Source organism: Ictidomys tridecemlineatus, chromosome 2 (assembly GCF_052094955.1).
Source record: "Ictidomys tridecemlineatus isolate mIctTri1 chromosome 2, mIctTri1.hap1, whole genome shotgun sequence".
Classification (NCBI taxonomy): domain Eukaryota; kingdom Metazoa; phylum Chordata; class Mammalia; order Rodentia; family Sciuridae; genus Ictidomys; species Ictidomys tridecemlineatus.
The window spans coordinates 74,289,813-74,302,615 of NC_135478.1; the positions used below are offsets into that span (position 1 = coordinate 74,289,813).

The window sequence follows — 12,803 nt, forward strand, 5'->3', positions numbered from 1 at the left end:
CAAGGCTAAGCTATGATGTTCAGGAGGTCTGATATGTTTTTTTAATATTTATTTTTTAGTTGTAGTGGACCCAATATCTTCATTTTATTTATTTATTTAATTTGTTTTTTAAAGAGAGAGTGAGAGAGGAGAGAGAGAGAGAGAGAGAGAGAAGCGAGCGCGCTACCGCTTGAGCCCCATCCCCAGCCCTATTTATTTATTTTTATGTGGTGCTGAGGATCGAACCCAGAGCTGCACATGAGCAAGGCGAGCACTCTACTGCTGAGCCACAACCTCAGCTCCCGATATGTTAAATGCATTTTCAACTTATGATATTTTCAATTTACCATGGGCTCATCAGGCATAATCCTATCATAAGTCAAGGAGCACCTGTACATTCTTAGCCAGTATAAAGCCTGATGTGCAAATTAAGCACCAAAAAAAAAAATTACAATGGAAAATTCTATTATGTATTTTACTGTGCACACGTGCGTGCACATTCACACAAAATGACTCTCCCACAATCCATCATGCATGTTGGCAAGGCCAAGAACAGAGCCTTGGCCACAACCTTCAACCAGCTTCAGACAGAGCCTCAATATAATGCAGACGCAGAGAGCCCCGCTGTGGGAGGACAGGGCAATCAGGGAGCAAAGGCTGCCTCTCTCTGCATTTCCAGCCAGTAGATTCCAGCCCAAGATCATCACAAACACTGAGGGGGTTTGATGGAGGTTTCTGGGCAACTGACCCCAACAAGCTATCCAAGGTGCCAAGTGAAGCACGAAGTTCCACAAACAGTGAGACTTCAGCATTTCTGTTTTGCACACAAACACAAAATACATGCTGTCTGGTCAGGTGTTCACCAGCAAGAGATGCAGAGCCAAGGAGCCAAAGCAAAGGTAAGTATAGGTAGGTATACCAGCCTCAGCCAGAACAGATGGGGGAGGAGCTCTGGCTAGAAAGCACCTATAAGCCCCAAGGTGTCCCAGGCACATTGGGAGCACTGAACAATCCTATCACAGTGAGGTAAGCTCTCACACCCACAGACTTCTCTGGCCCATGGGGGCACACGAGACCACCCACACTCATTGCCATCCAATCTCTTGCTCCAGTGCCATGATGCAGCCACCCCAAGCCTCACAAGGCTCTGCAGCAGATGGTGCTGTTCTACCCACTCCATTCCAGTCCCTGCCTCTGTTTGAATGGCTTCTCTCCTCCCTCTTCAATTTGCCTGACATACTCCCTTTCATGTGGGTCCATTCAAGACCCAAATGATGGGCCACCCCTCCAAAATGCTAACCCAGCAGTCATTCCCTTCTCAGTGTTTGCTTGGCACTAACCTCCATCATAGCACCCATTCATTAGCTGTTACATGTCTCCAGCCAAAGTCTAAGCACTGTATTTGGACCCCAGTGGGTGTTACATAAACTTCAAATGGATGGTAGATGATGGATGAGTGATAGATGAATGAATGGATTATGGATGGTTGGTTGGATGGATGATGGACAGAAAAATGGATAGATGATTGGATGAATGATGGATAATGACTGGATGATGGAAAGAAGGATGGTTAAGATGGATAAAATATAGATGGATTATTGCATGATGATGAATGATGATTGGATGAATGGTTGGACAGATGATGGATGGATGATAAATGGCTAAAGAATAGATGAATGGATGGTTGGATGGATGGATGATAGATAAAAGGGCTCAGGCATAGCTACTGCTTTCTCAGGAACATCTGTTGCTAGGAAACAGGGGAGCCAGAGTTTACTCATTTTGAAGTTTGAAAAAGATTCAGGATTCCAATACCTTGTTCTCTCAATATAAAAGTTTGTTCATACCTTTGATCTATAAATAATCATTTTCTTAATTTTTTATTATAAACAACTTAAAACCAACACAAATGTACAGAGCACAGGATCTTGAACACCCATGTACCTCATCATTTAGCTTCAATGATTACTAACTCACAGCCAGCCTTGTTTCACAGGATGGATATTCAGCACTGGGAAGCAGTGGGAAAGGGAACTGGAGCAGATATAGTGGTGCACACCTATAATTCCAGATACTTGGAAGGCTGAAGAAGAAGAATCAAAAGTTGTAGGCCAGCCTGGGCAATTTGGCAAGATCCTGTCTCAAAACAAAAACATAAAAAGGGCTGCGCTGTAGATATATAGCTTAGTGGTAGAGCATCTTTGGGTTCAGTCTGCACAATGTCAAAAAACAAAAAGGGAGCTGGAAACCAGGCAACTATCTCCCAACCCAGTTTAACCACCTCTGGCTACTTCCTTGATAGCTTTGCAGGGATAGGAAACCAACCTTACCTGCCTCACGGGTTCCATGAGAAAAGCTCATATAAGCTCCTGAACACAGATGGGAGACACCCACACATAGCTTCATCATCTATTTCATAATCACTAGGAATTAGGAGGTAGTTCACTGTGGAACAGGGGTTGGAAAACTCCAACCCACAAGCCAAATCCAGCCCGCTATTGCCTGTTTTTGTGCCACCCAGGATCTAAGAATGGTTTTTATAGTTTGAAATGATTACATTTTAAATGGTTATATAATATAAGAGTCTACATAGTTGTCTAATTTTGCTTCTCAGCCACAAAGGTTAAATTACTTTCTGGCCCTTTAAGAAAAGGTCAGCCGATACCAACATTGCAGGCTCTGCTATAGTAACTTCTCACCCTTCTTAAGCTCTGGCTGTCTGGGTTGTGACCAGCATGATCAGTTGTGACCACCTTGCTCCCTGCAGAAATACAGGAGAGCTCAAATCCCAGAAGGCACATGGGATCCTGTTACAAAGTCAAACCCAAGTGCAAAGTTCCAGTAAAGAGTAAAGGGAGGGGTCTGTTAAGATGGCCAGAGAGGGAACACTGTGAGGGTGAGGTGGGGTGGGGTGGGGTGAGATGGGGGAGGTGTCCCTGGCAGTCAAAACACACCTCAAGCCAAGGTCATCAAATGGAACATTCTAAAGGAAAACTCAGACTTCCGCTGAGGCATCCACGCCCCATAGGAGTGCAGACGATCTGCTTTGTATCCTTCCTGTTCTTGTGCCCTTCAGACCAGCCAACCCATCCCCAGGCTGGGCCAGCTCAGGCACAAGACAGCATCCTCTCCAGCTGGCTCTAAGAATGCTGGAAAGTATAAAAGGGACTAGACAGAGCTTCCCCTTCAGGAAGCAAGCATGGATTCCAATCCGAGGTGGGGTCTGCATAAGGCCAGCAGGCTGCTGGGGAATAGGTCATCTGTGACAAAGGTAGATGATAGCCTCAAAGAATTTAACATAGAGATGGGGCACTCAGGCACACAAACCCTGCTCATCTAGCCCTGGCCTCAACACAAGCATTCCTAACTACACGAGTCTGTGCTCCGGCTGGCAAGACACCAGCTGGCACTACTAGGCTTCCCGCTGCCAACCACCTGCCCGGAAGCCATCACCTCCACCCTGGCAGTCAACCTCCCATGCTGCCCCTCCCCCTCCTGCATTGATGTGCATTGATGATAGCCTCTTGCCACTCAGGCTCTACTGTTCTTCAGTGTGCTGCCCCAGGTGACACCTGTACAGGCCTCTGAACATCTGTTCCAATCTTCAGACTGGCTACTGGGCAGTGAGGGAAGACAACAAATCAGCCAGCAAAGGGTCTGGTTCCCATTAAGTCTGAAAGCAGAGACCAAGCCACACCCTCTCCATTGCAGGCTCCGGGACTCAAGTCACTACAGGAAGCCAGACACAACCAAGGTCTTGCAAAAAGATTGGTTCGGGACACTTGCCAATTGGGATTTTTACATAATTTGTTGGGAACTCAGAGCAAAATGACTTAATTTTATTTGGAATCACAGAACTAACTGGATCTTAAAGATGCTACTGTTTGGCTTTCTCATTTACACACAGGAATTCAGAGGGCCAAGGGGTGCAGGTGACTGATGAGTGTCATGACAGCAGTTAATGGCACAGCTAAGATGGACAACACGAAGAAAGAAAAGGATCGAGTGTGAGTCCCATGAACCTGGAGGGCTAAAACTCCTGAACTGCTGGCTCTCAGATGCAACAAGGACTAAAACAATAAGATGGAAATTCCATCATAGTGTGGGACAACTAGTCAGTGTTGGAGATGTGTCCTTTCCTCCTCCTTTCCTCCCTAAGCCCCTTACACCAAGGTGCTGTCCTTCCAAATATGTTATCTACTGAGATGAACATGAAGACAGTCCGTACTGGCTGCAACTCCTCATGCAAGGGGGAGGCATTTGTCCTGACAAACTCAACAGTGTCCTGCTGCCCAGGCCAGGTTCTGGCCAGTTGACTGCAGCCATTCACTGCCATGCAAGTTTCTCTCCTCTGTAAAAAGCCTTTTCTACCACAGTAATTCTGCTCCCTTAGAGCTTCAATTAAAGCCAAGCAGGAACTCCATGAGCCAGAATTAATTGGACAATGCTATCTAGCAGACTTAGCCCCCTGCCAGATGCACAGAAGAAAAGCCAAAGTGCTTTTCAGATTCAGTTGCAAGCAGTCCAGAGCAGAAATGACTAGCAAGTTTCCTGATAAACGAGGGGACAGTGAGTTCTTTCCCTACTAAGGATCATTAAACCAACAAAAAAATTGAGTGTCATGTAACCAGAAGCCTCAGAAAATTTCAAAGTAGAGGCTAAACTAGGGTGGACCCAGCTTAGAGCCCATCCTGAGCCAGGCCTGGCTGTTTCCAAGGGTCATCAAAGAACTAGGAGTTAAAGTAGGTTATAGCCTAGGGCAATCCCACCTCATCTCAACCCTTAACTTCCAGTTTTGGATGAAAACCTCACTTCAAAAAGAAAGCAAAGACCCATCCAGTGAGGTCTTCTTTATCACCTGATTAAATTGCTTCAATAAAATCCTGCAAATAGAGTGAGAATAAGAAAGAAGTCAAAGAAGAAAAGAAGATTAACCTTTTTGGGGTTGTGTGGGGGGTGTTTGTAGGGATACTGGGATTTGAATACAGGGGCATCACTGAGCTACATCCTCAGCCTTCTTTTTTTTTAATTTTTATTTTTTATTTTTAGACAGGGTCTCTCTAAATTGCTGAGGCTGGCCTCAAGCTTGCAATCCTCCTGCTCAGCCTTCCGAATAGCTGGGATTACAGGTGTGCACCATCATGCCCAGCTAGAAGATTAATCTTAAACCCAAGGGCAGATCACAATAGCACCTTTGGAAGGTAACTAGGCAGCAGAAAACAAGGATCTTAAAACCATCCACACCTTTGATTTGGTAAATCAACTGACAGATCCCTACACCTTGTGCATAAAAATTTGAACAGAAACCCATATAAAAATTGTTCACAAAATGTAATTAATTGGGGCTGGGGATGTGGCTCAAGCGGTAGCGCGCTCGCCTGGCATGCGTGCGGCCCGGGTTCGATCCTCAGCACCACATACCAACAAAGATGTTGTGTCCGCCAAAAACTAAAAAATAAATATTAAAAATTCTCTCTCTCTCCTCTCTCTCATTCTCTCTTTAAAAAAAATGTAATTAATTAACCTGAAATGTGCACTTATAAATGGTTAAAATGATCCAACTGCCAATCAATTGATGAATGAATAAACAAAATGTGGTAAACAATGGCAAACTATTCAGCCAGAGGAAGGAAATTCTGACACATGCTACCACAGGGATGAACCTTGAGAACATTATGCCAGAAATGAAGTAAACCAGATACAAACTGACAAATACTATGATTCTACTAATATGAGGTACCTACAGTGGTCAAATTCATACAGACAGAAAGTAGAAGGGAGAAAGAAGCTGGGGGTAGAGAATGGATTGTTAATAACAGATACAGAGTTTCAGTTTTGTAAGATGAAAATATTTCTGGAGATGAACAGCAGAGATGGTGCAACAACACTTTATACCTCTGAACTACATATTTAGAATGGTAAAATCTTTGTTATATATGTTTTAATCACAATAATTTAAGGAAAAAATGGTTAAAATGGCAAATATTACATTTTACCACAATTTTTAAGACTTAATAATGTAATACTCCCAAGCCCACTGAAATTGTATACTTTATTTATTCATTTTGTTGCTGCTTTGTTTTATTGAGATGGGGCCTCACTATATTACCCAGGCTATCTCTAAACCCCTGGGCTCAAGTGATCCTCTTGCCTCATCTACCAGAAGAATTGGGATAATAGGTGCATGCCACTGTGCCTAAACTGTACATTTTAGGCACAGTGTACATTAAATGAATGAATTGTATATGAATTATCTCAGCAAAGCTGTTTATTTAAAAAAAAAGTTCAATGAAACATTATAATAGCCAGATACATACAGTAACCCTTAAAATTAGGTAAATTAAATTATAACTCTATTACAAAGCAATAACATGGGTCTTAAAAATAATGTTTACAAATATTTAATAACACAGGAAAATGATTATGCAAATTGACAATGAAGGACACCTAACTGAAGAGCAAGACTTCAGCTCTATAAAATAATTTTAGATATGATTATATATAAAGCGGGGAAGAAGGAAAATGAAATCTTCTTAACATTAAACAGCAACCTCTCTCCCAGAAGCTTCTAGTCATTAAAGACAATCCAGCTTTCCAGATATGATCCAAGAGAGATTTAGTCCCTCTTCTACACATTAGCCTTTCCAAATACATAGCTGGTATCTATGGTTTCCAGAGGATGATAAAAAGTCTGAAATTCTGGCTATGGAGTAAAATCACTTAAAGAGCTTTTCAAAAATCCCAGACTCATTGGGAGGAGGAAAGCAAACAACTCTTATCAACTGCCCACGAGGGGTGGGCTTGGCCAGGCACAGTGGCCCATGCCTATAATCCTAGCAACTCAGGAGGCTGAGACAGAAGGATCACAAATTTAAGGCCAGTCTTGATAACTTAGTGGGGCTCTGTTTCTAAATAAATAAATAAATAAAAGTGCTGAGGATGTAGCTCAAGGGTAAAATAGCCCTGGGTCCAAAATGAATGAATGAATGAATGAATGAGAAAGAGGGATGAATTCCCTGAGTGGCCCCCAGCCAGTAAAAAAACGAGGACCTGGCTGGGCATGGTAGAGCATACGTGTAACATCAGCCACATGGGAGGGTGAGACAGGAGGATTGTAATTAAAGACCAAGCTCATAACTTAGCAAGGTCCTAAGGACTTAGCAAGACCCTGGCTCAAAATAAAAAAAATAAAAGAGCTGCAATGTAGCTCAGTGGTTAAGTGCCCCTAGGTTCAAACCAAAATAAATAAATAATAAAAAATACAAAGTGCTGGTGATGTAGCTCAGTGGCAGAGTGCTTGCCTAGCATGTATGAGGCACTGAATTCACTCCCAGCACCACACAAAAGAAGAAAATGAGGACCTCAGTCCTATATATGCCAGGAAGTGAATTCTGCTGACGATCTTAGTAAACCTGGAAGAGGACCCTGAGTGCAAACAGGAATGCAGTCTCAGCCAACACCCTCATTGTAGCCTTGAGAAACCCTGAGTAGAGAATAAAGTTATGGTGTTCCCAGGAACTGCATTAAAACAAACATGCATAAAAATCTCACGTATCAGATTCTTCAAGAGTAACCACATTGTATGTATGTGTGTGTGTCTATTTTTTTATTACACAGGCAGCTGGTGTGGGGACCTACTGCCCTTGGTCTCTACTAGGCTAAACACCTACATCCCCCATAACTACTCTTTTCTTTGGGCTCAGTGGCACAAAGCATTGGGAGATTATGGCCTCCCAGAGCTTGAACACTTCAGTCAGCACCAAGTAAGACTTGGGCTCCGAAATGCCATGTGCTATCCTATCGACCCATAAGGGGTCCCAGTTAAATGAAAAACAAATGAATTTCCAAATGAACCACACCCCAGCCTGCCCAATAAAAAGCCCCATTAAAGGACTGGGTAAGCTCAATGGTAAGAGTGCTTGTCTAGAATGTGCAAGGTCCTGGTTTCAATACCCAGCAATGAATAAATGAATGAATAAATAAATAAATAAATCAGTCAGTCAGTCTGTCCTTCTGTCCATTGGCACTTTAAATCAAAATATCTCTAGAAAGCGAGGACCAAGGACAGAACACCAGTCTTATTCCACCCACCAGACACAGAAAACCAGCTGTTCTGGTCTGTGAACCCAGAGCCAGAGCACGGGGACAGTGTGGGTGTCTGAGCAGCCACCATGATGCCTGCAGCTCCGAGGAAGTTCCCCACAAGGAAGCCCTGCTTCAGCCTCTGATGTCCAAGGTCCTGTTTACAGTCATGCCTTGTCTTTTAATGTAGTAAACACAAAGCCACCCCCTTCATTAGGAATGACTCCAATGAATTCACATTCTTGAGGGAGTTCAGGGTTCTGTGGGCAGGGAGAGAGGAGAGAGAAATCAAGAAACATAGGCATGTTTCTTTTCTGTTCTCCTCTCGGGTCTGTCTTCTGCACTCCTGGGGGAAAAATGGGTAAGACACTCTAGTTCTAGTGACTGCCTCCTACCTGTTGCATCCCAACTGCCAGTCATAACATGGGATTAGGGAGCCGGCCCCATGCTGACTTTCTGGAGCCCGGCTGCCTGACCCAGTGCTTCCAGAAATACTGCCCCCCAAACCCTTCCCCACATGCTTCCTGAGTCATCAGAACCAGGTGTCCCTCCCATACTCTCCACAGGCCAAGTCTCAGCCCATTAACTTTCCTAGACTTCCTTGCCAGAGTCTCTGGACTGAGACTGCAGGCTCAGCAGGATAAAGCAACCACAGGGCTCACAAGAGCCAGGAAAGCGGGAAGACAACATCAGGATCCAGTCTCCCACACTTCCTCAGACACCTTTTTCTAGAGCATCACACTTCTCTTTCTGGAGCCTTGCACACCACTTTCTGGAGCTTTCTTCCACAGAGAAGAGTCTGCTGCAGTGACTCACACCATCTGGCCACTGAAGAAATGCCACAGGAGAGGAAATCAGACTTATGTTAATCATCACAACCCATATTTGTTAGGGATAAATTCTAACAGCGCTTTACCAGCTGCTTCAGGGACAAGTATGGGTCCCTCAGATTGTTCCATGACAATTTACCATTCAATAAGAGATGCCCCATAAGCCCACTTGGTATCTAGGAGCCCCAGAGCCCAGACTCTTAGCCCATTTCTCACACCCTAAGACCAGGCTACATACCGGCACCCTACCAGCTCAGTGCCTGGCACCATGTTCCTCTCCAGCCACCCTCAGCCAACAGCTACAGGGCTGTCAGTCACTCTTTCAACCCCCTTGCCTGCAGTAACCTGCCACCATGCCAGCCACACACAGCAGACCTCCCTGGGGCCATACCCTACATTCCTGAACTCCTCTCTAGCTTTACTGCCACCTTTACCCCCTTTAATCATCTCAACCCTCACTCACCTAAGCCCTAGAGTGGGCTGCATCAATGGCCCAAAGCATAGCTCCGTGCATACCAAAGCCACACCTCGGGTGACTGCTCTCAGATAGTAACTCATTTACTTCTCTGCAGGGGCTATAGACCTCCCCACAGGGCACACACACACTTTAATCATCTGTCTTGATGTCCCAACTTGGCCACCCACCCCCAGGGTCTTGGTCTCATCCTCAGCATGTAGAGAGGGTCATGGCCCTACATTATGCCCCCCACCCCTAGAACTGAGAAGGCTCACAGGGACACTTAGGGAGACCTTAGGTCTTGATCCTAAATCCCAGATCATGCAAACACTCCATTTTTCTGCCCACTACCAGAATTCTGGACCTAGCAGTCTTCCTATAGTCTTCTGGCTTCTTCTTCACCAACTTGCAGCCTGACCTTTGCCCTTTCTACCATGAGCTCCTAGCAGTTACTTTTTAGCCTTTCTGCAACATGAATTCTTCTACTCTCCCACCATGCTTTCCACCTCTTACAATTCCAAATATACAAGGCCTCCAGGTGTGCTCCAGTCCGCATCTCCACAACGTTCCTTCTTCCTTCCTTCCTTTTCATTCTTTGCTTGGTTCTCTTCTCCCAGATCCCTTGAGGCCTTACAGCACAAATCTCACCATCTTTAGGCTCAAATCATCTCATCCCCTTTCCCATATGTCACCCCTCCTCACAATTGGCTCCTCTTGTTCTCTCCGTATCTCCACACCCTGGCCTTCCCTAAAAACAACTCCTTGTAACGAACTCCCAGTGGACCATCTCATACATGACTACAAAACTCACCTTACTTTGGCAAAGCTCCAAAGGCATCCCCTTTCCAGTTCAATAGTCTTCAATGGCTTCTTAATGCCCCCAAAGAAAACACAATGTCCTTAGCCTGGCTTCTGAATCCCACACAGTATGACCCAAACTATCCTATCCACTCTCACCTCCCCCATGAGCTGCATTTTACACCAATTCTCTAACCAGAGTAAGTATGCCATTTTCTGAGCATACTGAATACTTTCCAGTCTCCCAGCTCTTATCCTCCTTGGTTTCTCTGCAGGAACACTCTCTGAGGGAACACTCTTCCCCTAACACACGAGACAGACATGAAGTTTCCCCTTCCTGCACACTCCACAGCAGTGACCCCTCTGCAAGTCTCAAAATATGCCCCCCATTTATGGTCTTCTAAGGCATCTGCTTGTCCTTGCTCCTTGTTGGCCCACAGGCTCCCATGAATCCTAGTTAAGGGCTGAGTCTGAACCATCTTCCTAACTCCCAGGATACCAGGAGGGAATAAACTCCTAAAGAACAGATCAATGTTTTCCCCACCAACTCTGCCTCTTAAAAAACACTGAATACTTAACATTACTGTTATGTGCATTTTACCACAACTTTTTGTAAATAATGAAAATAAGAAAGAAATGCTTCTGGTGACTGCAGGATGTATCTGACAAGCAGGTGGGCTCCCTGTACCATCTTTCCACTCCCTGGAGGTTTAAAGATGGCACTGATTAAGAACACTTGTAAAGTTAGCATCATGCCTCCCAAACAAAACACTGACATTTTTTACCCATATTCCAAGGGAGAAAGTGGAAAGCTTTCAGAAGTTGATATTCATAGATTAGTTTTCCACTGTTAAGGTTTAAGATTTGGGCAAAAACAAACAGTTTTACACATGCACACAGAATGAACCTGTGACACTGAGCATCTACCTAACTACAGTGATTTAGAATCAGGGTATGGGGACCTCCAAACACCCAACAATGGCTCTGAACCCAGCCTGCAACCTCTATACTTCTGAGTGGACAAGGAGATAGATATGGACATTGCCAGCCTACCCTATGCATCCCCCAGGCTGATGCCAGTGCTGTGCATGGCACCACTCAATGATATATGGAAGGACCATGGGACAGAGATGATCCTATCCATTCAACTACAGAATAGGAACAAATGAGGCCAGGGATAATCTTGAGCCCTGTGATGGTCTAAATATGGGTAGTTCCCCCAACAGTGATGCATATGTTAAAGGTATGGTCCCCAGAGAGGTGGTATTGGAAGGTACCATGGACCTTAAAGAGGTGGGCTAATGGGAAGTCCTTAGGTTATTGGGAGCATGCCCATGAAAGGGATGGTGGGACCCTGATGTCTCTCTGCCTCCTCATTTAAGATGTGAGAGCTCACTCTGACGTGAAGTCCTACCATGATGTGCCACGGTCAACAGAGGTACAAACCAATGGGGATGCCTGATCTTGTACTTAACCTCTAGAATTGTGAGCTGAACAAAACAAATCTCTTTTTACTTCATAAGTAGCATGAGTCAGATATTTTGATATATAGTGATGAGAATTTGACTAAAACAAGTTGTTTACCTAAAACCTTGGAACACTCAGATATGTGCGTCCCTGGTGTTCCTCCACAGGGACCCGTCTGAGGGAAAACATTCTGTAAAATACAGCATGAGACACAAAGTGTTCTCTGCCCTTCTCCCTCAAACAGGGGCCCCAGTGAGCCCAGCTTCTTCAAACCTTGCTGCCCAGCTTCTACCCTGGGCAGAGAAGAACAGAGTAAAAAACTTTTGAGTTCATTAAGCTCAGTGTAATCAATGTGACACAAAAAGACAACTGTATGACTGCACTTTAAGTCACTGAATTCATAAAAACCAGGGGTAGAATGGTGGTTGTCATTCTGTTGGGGAAAGGTGCAATGGTAAGTTGTTGCTTAATGGGGATAAAGATTCAGTTTGGGAAGATAAAAAGGTTCTGGAGATGGATGGTGATGATGGCTGCATAACAGTGTGAATGTATTTGTTATGGACTGAATGTTTGTGTCCTCCCAAATGTATACTGAAATCCTAACCCCTGAAGTGATGGTGTTAGGAAGTGGAATCTTTGGGAGGTGGTTAGGGATGGGATCATGCCCTTCTAAGAGGCGTAAGAGAGAGAATTTCAACCTCTGCCACATGAGGACACAATGAGAAGATGCCCATTTACAAACCAGGAAGGGGATCTTTACCAAGAACCCAACCATGCTGGCACCTGATCTGGGGCCTCCAACCTCCAGAACTATAAGAAATGAACATCTGTTGGTAAGCCACCCAGCCTGACATATTCTATTACAGCAGCTTGAACTAATATAATATTTGATGCCACAGAACTATACTCTTAAAAACAGGCAGAATGGGGGCTGGGGCTGTAGTTCAGTGGTAGAGCATTGCATCACATGTGTGAGACACTGAGTTCCATCCTCAGCACCACATAAAGATAAATAAGATAAAGGTATTGTGTCCATATGCAACTAAGTAATTTTTTTTTAAATGGGCAGAATGACAAATTTTACGTTACATATAATTTACTACAACAAAAAATGGGGTAGGGCTGGGGTATAGCTCAATGGAAAAGTGCTTGCCTAGCATGTACCAGGCCCGAGTTCCAGGGCTGCCCCC

The 12,803-nt window shown here is 44.5% G+C and overlaps 1 protein-coding gene across 2 annotated transcripts in view; it reads right to left on the minus strand.

Annotated features, from left to right (window-relative positions):
- The window catches only part of Bcr (BCR activator of RhoGEF and GTPase), a 141,065-nt gene that overhangs the window by 112,879 nt on the left and 15,383 nt on the right, over nucleotides 1-12,803 (minus strand). The gene's annotated exons all lie outside the window — the stretch shown is intronic.